This window comes from Leptodactylus fuscus, chromosome 2 (genome assembly GCF_031893055.1).
Source record: "Leptodactylus fuscus isolate aLepFus1 chromosome 2, aLepFus1.hap2, whole genome shotgun sequence".
In the NCBI taxonomy this organism is placed as follows: Eukaryota; Metazoa; Chordata; class Amphibia; order Anura; family Leptodactylidae; genus Leptodactylus; species Leptodactylus fuscus.
In genome coordinates, this window is record NC_134266.1 from 90,171,885 (window position 1) to 90,183,254 (window position 11,370).

The 11,370-nt window shown below is 40.9% G+C and overlaps 1 non-coding gene across 1 annotated transcript; it reads right to left on the reverse strand.

Annotated features, from left to right (window-relative positions):
- Positions 1–467: 467 nt before the first annotated feature.
- Positions 468–539, reverse strand: TRNAW-CCA (transfer RNA tryptophan (anticodon CCA)). Its single transcript has one exon. It is a non-coding gene; the product is annotated as a tRNA-Trp (tRNA).
- Positions 540–11,370: the final 10,831 nt, after the last annotated feature.

An 11,370-nucleotide genomic window follows, 5' to 3' on the forward strand; every position in this document is an offset into this window, starting at 1 on the left:
CAAAATTTATGTGTGTCAAAGAGGCTGGAGAAGAAATGTAAAAAATAGCCGCGTCCATTTAAAAAAAAAAAAAAAAAAGCATTCGAAAATCAAGACACCCCTATGTGATATGACTATAGAACTTTCTCCGAGGGTCAGCCGCCATTACACCAGATCATCTATGGCAGATGGCTCATAGGACTAGGCTTCTAGGCAGTGAATTAGTCCTGAAAGGCTTTGCTCATTTAGAAACACAGAAGCAGCATGGGAGATTTTCACTGCATGAATAGACGCTTACAACGTGTTAGAAACAAGGGAACTGCGTAGTGGGAGAGAAAAAGCTCACATGGAGAACGTGAGGATAATCGGAGACGGCACACCATTTCAGTCACAGCCTTGTATGCAAAGCCATCTGATAGATGGCAGAAATATGTACAAGCATTATTGCTTACACGTTACTGTGATGTAAAAACAATGAAATAAAACACTGACCCCGACGTGATTCGAACACGCAGCCTTCTGATCTGGAGTCAGACGCGCTACCGTTGCGCCACGAGGTCTGCAGAAGGTTGTGTTTTCTACTATGCTATTAGGCAGTGTATTAGCTCTCAATGATTTCTCTAAGTATCTTGAATGTTTTTATTTAGAAACAGATATTTCTTGACATAGGATGTAAGATTTTCAGTTCAGGATTAAAGACGAGAGGACAGCACAACACTTGTCAGGCAACGGAAAACAGCAGGTTGGGAGAATCAGGATAAACCACGCAAACACACTGCAATGATACCATCATAGGAGAGCCCCCTGATAGATAAAGTAAATATGTATTAGGCTGGGTTCACACAGTGCTATTTTAATCAATATCTGCATGTTATTCTAATTACAATAATAAGTAACATAGTGGGAACACAAATACGAGAGAGCACCTGTGCAGGAACAGTATACGAGCCCCTTGTTATACAATATCCAAGCACCTCTCTTAACCCTTAGATACTATCATCAGGATTTCTCACATAAGTATTATCAAGGTGTCTGTGGGATTCCTCTATTGTCCTCCTTTTTAGAACTTAAAGAAAAAATTGCTATTTTGCTCTAAGACTTCCTACATTCATATAGAAAACTTACAATATAATTTGCTTTGGCTTTGCATTATAAAAAGCAAAAATTTTATAAAAAGTCATTCTTGGCTTGTTTAGGCCAAGAAGGACCAGGCTGTTTATACATTATGGTGCAGAGTTCAACAGTTTCTAATCTATAAGTGGAAACACAATAATTAATGAATTAAATTAGATATTTAATTATGCAGCATGTCCATAATCATTAAAAAAAAGTTACATACTTACTATCGTGTGTCTCTGAGGCTTCGGCAGGTCTTCACGTCATCATAACTAACAAAGCACTGAACAAATCTCCACCAAGTCAACACCACACTTTCTGTTTCTATTGGTTGAAAGGTATGTGGGTGGAGCTTCTGATCAGATTCTGGAATATGGAATTATGGGGGAACAAAGATTGGAAGGTGATACACCATGATAGTACTTAAGGGTTAAAAGGGTGTACTAGTCAAATCAAATCAAATAAAGCTTTATTGGCACGTCCGAATAGATATTTGGCATTGCCAAAGCTAGTAAAATGGGGGGGGGGGGGGAGTTGGACTCGGGTGGGTGAGTGGTGGTGGTGGTGGGGGGTTTGGGGTATAACAGTCCATGGAGTTTCCTCTTCGTTGGTGAATTTTAGTAAATTTTATTAATTCCTAGGGAGGGTGAAAATAAGAAGTGTATACTTACCTGTCCATTCAGCTGAGGAGCCATTAATTTGGGTTCCCTCTGCTAACAAGCTTTTTGGAAATGGAATTTTCATTTTCCAACAGGACTTGGCACCTGTCCACACTGCCAAAAGTACCGATACCTGGTTTAATAACCTCAGTATCACTGTGCTAGGTCAGCAAACTCACCTGACCTTAACCCCATAGAGAATCTATAGGGTATTGTCAAGAGGAAGATGAGAGACCCCAAAACCCACAATGCAGACGAGCTGAAGGCTACTATTATACAACCTGGGCTTCCATAACCCCTCTGCAGTGCCACAGGCTGATCCCTCCATGCCACATTGCCGCATTGATGTCGTCATTCATGTAAAAGGAACCCCCTCCAAGTATTGGGGGCATTTACTGGACAGACTTCTCATTTCGCCAACATTTCTGTGTTAAATATTTTTTTTATAGTTGGTCTTATATATAATTCTAATTTTCTGAGAAAATGACTTTTGGGTTTTTCTTGGCTGTAAGCCTTAATCCTCAACATTAACTGAAATAAAGACTTGAAAAAGTTCACTCTGTAATGACTCAATATAATATATGGGTTTCACTTTTTCAATTTTAATTACTAAAAAAAAATAACTTTTTGACGATTTTCTAATTTATAGAGATGCACTAGTATATTCATATATACTGTGTATATATATATATATATATATATATATATATATGAAATTATTGTGTTTGTATTATGTATTGTGCATTGATGTATATTGGTTTATTTTGTGTAAAAATTTTGATGTAATTATATGATATTCCTGTGTACCACACTGTTCCAGACTGTTTTTTTAATAGTTTTGAATTGTTTGCAACATTATCAAATTTAATAACAATTTAATAAAGATGAATTTTGGATTAGACGTGATTTGTTAGGTTTCTTTTATAACAATAATTTTTATTGAAATTTTTCAAGATTTAATACAATGGGCTAACATAGAAAACAAAGAAAACATGAAAGCGCTTACATGGCATCTCAATATACACATCAGTGGATAAATAACTTTCTGTTGATGGTATACAAAAAATACAGAAAATAAGAGAAAATAATAATATGGGGATAGACTGGTAAAAAATCACAGTAAACAACATTACATAACATTATGAAGAATTATTAAGTGGATCACAAAAATACAGTATGTAGATTATAAGCCAAAACACTAACACTAACAACAGGCAAAAAACTGAGGGTAGGAAGAGGAAGGGTAGGAAGAGGGAGGGAGGGAAGGAAGGAAGGACAGGAGGAAGGAAGGGAGGGAGGGAGGGAGGGAGGAAGGAAGGGAGGAAGGAAGGGAGGGAGGGAGGGAGGAAGGAAGGGAGGGAGGGAGGGAGGAAGGAAGGAAGGAAGGAAGGAATCACACAAGGGCCAGTGGTCTGCCACCCAAGTAAATATCTACCCACTGCCAGATGTCAAATACCATATGGTTAGAAAATAAGTAATATATAGTTTAGGCACATTCTAGAGGGTGTTTAAATAGTGTGCAATAGGTCTCTCTTGATAAGTAAGATCATACAACTACACACATTAACAGACACTGACATACACTAACACACACAGTCCAAATCTCCCAAGTCTTCCTAAATTTCTCTAAATTACCTCCATTACAAGATAAAATTTACTCAAATTGGTAGTTTAACGATACCACGGAAATCAATTCTGTCAGGGATGGGCAAGAGGTGGATTTCCACCTGTGTGCAATGAGCAGACGGGCGGCACCCAGCACCTGGCATACAACTGTTCTGTGTTTGTGATTTGTCAGATTTGAGAACTATTATTGGTTTCTTGTTATTTGGTGTTCTCTATACTTGGGTATATTTTTTGGATTATGAGAACTGATATTCTTTTTGTATAAATATACTTGTAGGTGCCTCAGTCAGTAGTTTAGTTTTGGGCTCCATCAGCCAGTATTTGGGTGGTAGTGGGCATACACACTTGCAAAACATCTTGAACTATTTCCATACAGCAGAAGCCTTGGGTCCACTTTCTGTACCACACAGGAGAGCTGACAGATCCTCTATACCACACAGGAGAGCCAACAGATTCTTAATACTACACCACACAAGAATACTGACAAATCCTCTATATCACACAAGAGAGGTTACAGATCCTTTATTCCATACCACACATGAGAGCTGACAGATCCTTAATTCCACACCACATAGGAGAGCTGACACATCCTCTAGTACACACCACACAGTAGCGCTGACAGATCCTGTATGCTGCACCACACAGGAAAGCTGACAGATCCTCTATACCACACAGGATAGGTAAAAAAAAACCCTCTATACCACACAGGAGAGGTGACAAATCCTCCATACCATACAGAAACATTGACAAATCCTCTATACCAACAGGATTGCTGACAGATACCACACTGGAAACCTGACTGATCCTCTATACTACACAGGAGAGCTGACCAATCATCTATACCACACAGGAAAACTGACAGATCCCCTAAACCACACCCCAAAGGAGAGGTGACAAATCCTCTATACCACACAGGAGAGCTAACAGATCTGTTACCACACAGGAGAGATGACAAATCCTCTGTTACACACAGGAGTGCTGACAAATCCTCTATACTACACAGAAAAGCTGACAGATCCTCCATTTCACACCACACAAGAGAGCTGACAGATCCTTTATTCCACACCACACAGGAGAGCTGACAAATCCTCTATACCAAACCACACAGGGGAGCTGACAGATCCTCTATACCAAACCACACAGGAGTGCTGACAGATCCTCTATACAGGAGAGCTGACAGATCCTCTATACCAAACCACACAGGAGTGCTGACAGATCCTCTATACCAAACCACACAGGAGAGCTGACAGATCCTCTATACTATACAGGAGAGCTGACAGATCCTCTATACCAAACCACACAGGAGTGATGACAGATCCTCTATACCAAACCACACAGGAGAGCTGACAGATCCTCTATACTACACAGAAAGGCTGACAGATCCTCTATACCAAACCACACAGGGGATCTGACAGGTCCTCTATACCAAACCACACAGGAGAGCTGACAGATCCTCTATACTATACAGGAGAGCTGACAGATCCTCTATACCAAACCACACAGGAGTGCTGACAGATCCTCTATACTACACAGAAAGGCTGACAGATCCTCTATACCAAACCACACAGGAGAGCTGACAGATCCTCGATACCAAACCACACAGGAGAGCTGACAGATCCTCTATACCAAACCACACAGGAGAGCTGACAGATCCTCTATACCAAACCACACAGGAGAGCTGACAGATCCTCTATACCAAACCACACAGGAATGCTGACAGATCCTCTATACCAAACCACACAGGAGAGCTGACAGATCCTCTATACCAAACCACACAGGACAGCTAACAGATCCTCTGTTCCACACCACACATAACAACTTAGAAATTGTCTATACTGCACCAGGTGTTACATACTATTCCATCGAGTGAATCGACAGATCCTCTTCACTGTTCCACACAGGAGGACTGACAGGTTCTTTTTACAGAGGAAAACCAAGTAAACCTCTTTAATATGAAACCCAGGAGAGATGACAAATCCTATTTAATTGTATACTCTGCATGTGACGGTATCTCTTCAAAGTGCCTAAAGTTTACATATATAAGAGAAACAAAGCAAAATTAACTGCTTGTGCACAAGGCACCGTTATCTTTTTGACCTCCTCCAAATAATGCAATTCTGATTCCGCTCCTGCTATAGACTCCTTTGATATGCCCTTATGCATTATCTATAATAATATATATAGGGTTGACTCTCTAGAGTAGGAAGTCAGTTGAGAAAAATCTGTCCACATCTGCAGTTCTCATTTTCTCAGCTAGTTTTTATTAGTTTTAGAAACAAATCATGAAAACAAAACTTGAAGCAAAACCCTAGGTCATCCAGTCTGTGTGCAATTACAATGATGTCCCCAACCTCTGAGAACACAGGCACATTCAGCCATACATCTCTAAAATAGAAATCTAAATTTAATAAAAAACAAGCTGATGATAGCAGTAACATTTCTAACATCTATTACTGGTTGTTGTAGGGCACGAGTATTCGCAATTTTATATATATATGTACAAGTTCGCAATTTTATATATATATTTATACAAGCAGTCCATTCCGTCAGCAACCATATAAAGCATAGTGGGAATTTTCTTTCAAAAAATAGCATCACACACCACATATTGACCCACTCAGGGGTCTTTATCAAGTGTCAGCGAACACATATACCAAACTCCATTATATATTAGCATAAGCCAATCAAATCAACTGTGACAACAAATCCATGACATCATCAGCTGTTTCTTAAAGACCTCTATGTATGGTGCATTCAAATATAACCAAACCTAATAAGTGCATATAATTGTGTTATCGCTCACAGTAAGTCCGCATATTCTAACATCCCAGCCCAACCGCGTATATACAAAAACTACACATTCCTGAAATTTCCATGTAAAAAGCCTAATGAGCATGCCTGAATCGGAGCCGCACTGGGCATGTTCCAAAATGCCCATCACTGACTATGCATCCAAATTGGAGTATCAGTCAACTCTTGTCAACCAGTAGAGAGCTTTATTCCTCATTACAAGGGTATGCAGTAGTAAAAACCACAATACTCTGGCAAAAACTGTTTACTATTTGATGACTACATCAAAAAAACTTAATATGTGTCTGTTATTATTAAGGGGAGTAGGGTTGAGGGATCGGGAAAGTTCAGATCCCGATTGGCGATTGAGCAAATTTCATGATCGGGATCGACTGAAAAATGATCGAAAATCGGATTTTGAAATCTCAAGATCGGCTCAACCCCACTGTATATATATAATATACAATTAGGGTTGAGTGATCGGGATCGGGAAAGATCGGATCCCGATTGGCAATCGAGCAAATCAAGCAAATAATCAGAAATTGGATTTTAAAATCGATCCTAAAATCTCAATAACAGCTCAACCCTAAAGGGGAGCTTTAATCTCACAGGACGACACAACAGCTCCTATCGGGACTATTCATGGGTAGAAGCTACCCCTCCTGCCTCAACTGCTCCAACTGTATGAACATGTTAAGGGGAGTTAGTTTTCTTTTTTTTTTAACTTGTATTTTATTAAAAGTATACAAAAGCCATACAAAAACTTGGTATAAATCACGGTATATCAAATTATAATGAGAGTAAGGAGGGGAAAGGAATGGAAAGGGGGGTGGGAGGGGGTGATGAATGAGTTGTAGTCGGTTGATAAAAAGGGGGGGAGGTGAGGGGGGGTAAATCAGGGAGGGGGTTGGGAGGGACATAGGAAACATAATGTGATACATATTCAACAGTCAAATCAACAAACAGTAATTCAGTAGACATTGTGGATACGGCTCAAAAGCAAGATAAGAACAGTTCCATAGCTGAAATACACCGGAGAAGGGGGTGGGGGTTTAGGAGGCAAAGAAGGCCTGGGTGCGCCCCCAAACATCCCACTGTAAATATTTATCAAGGGTAAAATGGTAAACATAATGTGCGGATCAGTCACTATGACGCCCAGGGAGCATCTTCCCCTTCTGTAAGACTGCCCATACTTCTGCATCAGAGTTGTCTGGTAAAGTTACTCACTGTGGCCTTTTCTAGGATGGCTGGCAAGGCCGTCACTGCTGTGGAGCAGGAGATGCGAGCGCCATCTTGGAGAGAATCAGTCATAGCTGCAGGAAAGAATTTAGTCAGCTTTAATGGGCTTTTATTCTTTTTGCCGCAAACCATTGCGGGCAGGACAATACCAGGAAAATCAGTGATGAGAATCAGACAGGCAGGGTGAGTTTCAGGCTGGTGTGTACCGCTTCTTAGACTGGTGAACAGCAGAGTTTCAAAGCTATGCTGCCGACTCCATGCGCCGCTAGGCCATGCTCCGTGTGATTCGTCATTCCAGAGAATGCTTCTACTGCTTCTACTTCTTTTTTCCGTGAGTGAGAACATACCGCTCACGAAAAAAAAGAAGCTGGCGGTCTACATAGACCTCTATTGTGAGGGGGCAAATTCTGAGGTGGATTTGGCATCAAAATCCGCCCCCTCTTGCCCCGTGTGAACAAACCCTTAGGGTTCTGTGTTTTCCTCCTCCTCTGCTGTAATATAGAATTTGCCACACTGTCTTTCCATACTGTCAAGCATGTGTTCTTCTTTATCTATGTTCGTGACACAAATCCCATTCTCTTGTAGTCATGTGGTGTAAGCCGTGTACCGAGGTGGGCTCCCCAGGATACAGCGAAGTCACGAACAAAGGAAGTGAGTCCAATTCAATTTAATCAAGATAGGACTTTACTTAGTTTAGATAACCTCTTTTGTCCAAAAGAACACTCCCAGGTATTACATTTACACAGCCTAGAGGCTGGGACCCTGGTGTTATATAGCACGGTGCCCACTAGTGTGGCCTTCAATATACTCCAAGCTTTTACCTGCCTGCAGGCTGTGCCTATGCAGCTGCCTGTTACCTGTTATTACCCTATTACACAGGAACAATTCAGTGTGTGTGACACAGGCATCCGGCGGTGTAACACCAGGGTTTGCAATCTTATCACAATACTACTAAATTCCCCCCAAACCAAGTACAACTAAGCAAGTATAATGGTTAGTTAGCTTGCAAGCCAAACAGTGTAAAGTTATACTAAATGTTGCTCCCAGACTTCCTTACAAGTCCCTCTCTGGGAGATATAACTCTGTAGAAATCCTCTGTGACTTAGTCCTTTTATCAGACAGGTAGATAGTTCACCAGTATTGCAGCCTGGGGTGATGATTATACCTAACTAACTAACTACAGGCTTTTTACTCAGTCCCAGCAATTACATTTGGTGCGTGCACGCTTACTTCTGTTGGGTACCTTTTAGTCTCTGTTAGCATCAGGGTGAAGAGGAGTCCCTCGGACAGCATGCGGTCTCACTGGCAGTCTCACTTCTCAGCCAAGTCTCTGACAGCAATCTTCTCCTTAGGATGGTGTCTGGACAGACTCTGAAAGTCTCAAATCCACAGCTATTCTTGCTGTGGCTTCTCCCTCCAAGGACCCTCTCTGCACAGTGATGTCTCCACAGCTCTCTCTTCTCTAGAGTCCAGCACACTCTGACTCAAAATGGCTCCTAGAACCTTCCTACAACGATCAGGGTTTCCACATCAATCTTCCAGGGGCATACAGCCTTTTTCCTTTTACTTGTTATCTTGCAACAGCGACCTCTTGTGGTCAAACAACAAAATGTCAGGTTATGAAAACACCAACTCAATTACACATTGCACATTCACTATACAGGGGCTGTTTCACCCTCTTACAGTGGCATCTCAGGGAAATTCTTGTCATGAGAGAGATATTCCTGTCTCCCAAATAACAACAAGCCTGTAGCACTTACAATTCATCAAAACAGGCTAATTTTTCTATAAAATCATTGTTTTTTACTATATAATTGCCACGTGTGTCTCAAACACCAAGAGCAAAAACCTTCCCCCCCCCCCCAAAAAAAAAAAAAAATGGTGATTTTTTTGGGGGAGTGTTTTAAATGTTAAAATATGTTAAAAGCGAGTGGCAGGCCAGTGTGTGGCTAAACTAGGAGTTTGTATCTACTGCTTTCCATCCATGTTTCCATAGATGTTCATGTCACTGTGGTTCATACCAAATGTATTCAACCTAAAACAAATCGTGGTCCTTAAACACCCAAAAAGAGGGAAGGTGAATATGAATTTATTTGTATTTTTTTCACCTCCCTGAGCCTCCAGCTATTATAATCTGGGGTCTGAAGAGAAACCAGAGTATAATATGGCAGCCAGTTTGATCTCATATTAAAAAAAAAAAAAAAAAAAAAAAAAAAAAATTGGAATATTCAGGTTGCATACACTGGAGTGCAGTAAAGAACAGAGGAGAAATCAGGACGCGTACACCAGATCTAAGACGCGCTCACTGCTTTTTGCAGTCTTTATTAACCTTTCATATGAAGATAAAGAGATTGGTGTGAACTTTCCTGGCCTGGTCTCTGGCTGTACTGACTGTCTCTGAAGCTCCTGCTCCACTCCAAACCGTCGGCTGCATAACTACTGTTAAAGGGAATGGCCAGTTTAAGTAAATATTTCATTTTATATACTGCAAAGTTACAGTTTTGCAGTATACTTTCTCTACCAATTTCTCCCAGTTGATTGCTGTTGTTCTTTGTTTACTTCCTGGCCATCTGATATACAGTCCATGGTTACAAGGGAGATGTCCGATTACTGAGCTGTCCACTTGTCTGTCCATCACATGACCATGGACTGACACTGGTAGTAAATAGAGATGAGCGAGTACTGTTCGGATCAGCCGATCCGAACAGCACGCACGCATTGAAATGAATGGACGTAGCCGGCACGCGGGGGGTTAAGCGGCTGGCGTCAAAGCAGAAGTACCAGGTGCTTCCATTCATTTCAATGCGTGCGTGCTGTTCAGATTGGCTGATAAATAGTAGTAACTAGTAGTAAATAAAGAATGACAGGAAGGGGGATCTAGTAAACTGAAGAGAATTGATATAAACATATATTGGAGTCAGAATCCTGTCGTCAGATTCCTGTATTTTTCTAATCTACCACCAGTGGCCGCTGTTTCTCTCACTCTGAAATATTGTTGGACTTCCACTCCTCACCACTGGAGGCTGCTGTGTTCATGCTAGGAATTGCCTTAACAAGGACGACTGATCTGTACCAGTGTGAAGCCTTTTTGTTTCCTGTTTGGGCCTATTTATACCCATGAGGCAGCTCAGCTTGTGCTTGAGTATTGTGACTCGTTCCAGTCTCCTGCTCTTCAGAATTGTCTTTCCCAGACAGTTTCTACTCCATTGCTGTATTGCCCTTGCGATCTACACTTCAAGCTGCACCTCGGCCTACTATTCTTCAGTACCTATCTGCTCCTGGCTTATTTTATCTGGGCACCAGTTTCCAGCCATGTATACCATGTTTCCACCGGTTTCCAGCCATGTATACCAGTATCATAACAATTGGAAACTTGTATATATCAATTATGTATATAAGGAGGACAGATGTAATAAAGGGAATAATCATGAATTCCAATGAGAGAATTCACAGAAAACATGGGGTCATGTATCAAAATTCAGAAATGGCCCCATCTCAGTCTAATTACAGTGCCTACAAGTAGTATTCAACCCCCTGCAGATTTAGCAGGTTTGATAAGATGCAAATAAGTTAGAGCCTTCAAACTTCAAACAAGAGCAGGATTTATTAACGGATGCATAAATCTTACAAACCAAAAAGTTATGTTGCTCAGTTAAATTTTAATAAATGTTAAACATAAAAGTGTGGGTCAATTATTATTCAACCCCTAGGTTTAATATTTTGTGGAATAACCCTTGTTTGCAATTACAGCTAATGATCGTCTTTTATAAGACCTGATCAGGCCGGCACAGGTCTCTGGAGTTATCTTGGCCCACTCCTCCATGCAGATCTTCTCCAAGTTATCTAGGTTCTTTGGGTGTCTCATGTGGACTTTAATCTTGAGCTCCTTCCACAAGTTTTCAATTGGGTTAAGGTCAGGAGACTGACTAGGCCACTGCAACACCTTGATTTTTTCCCTCTT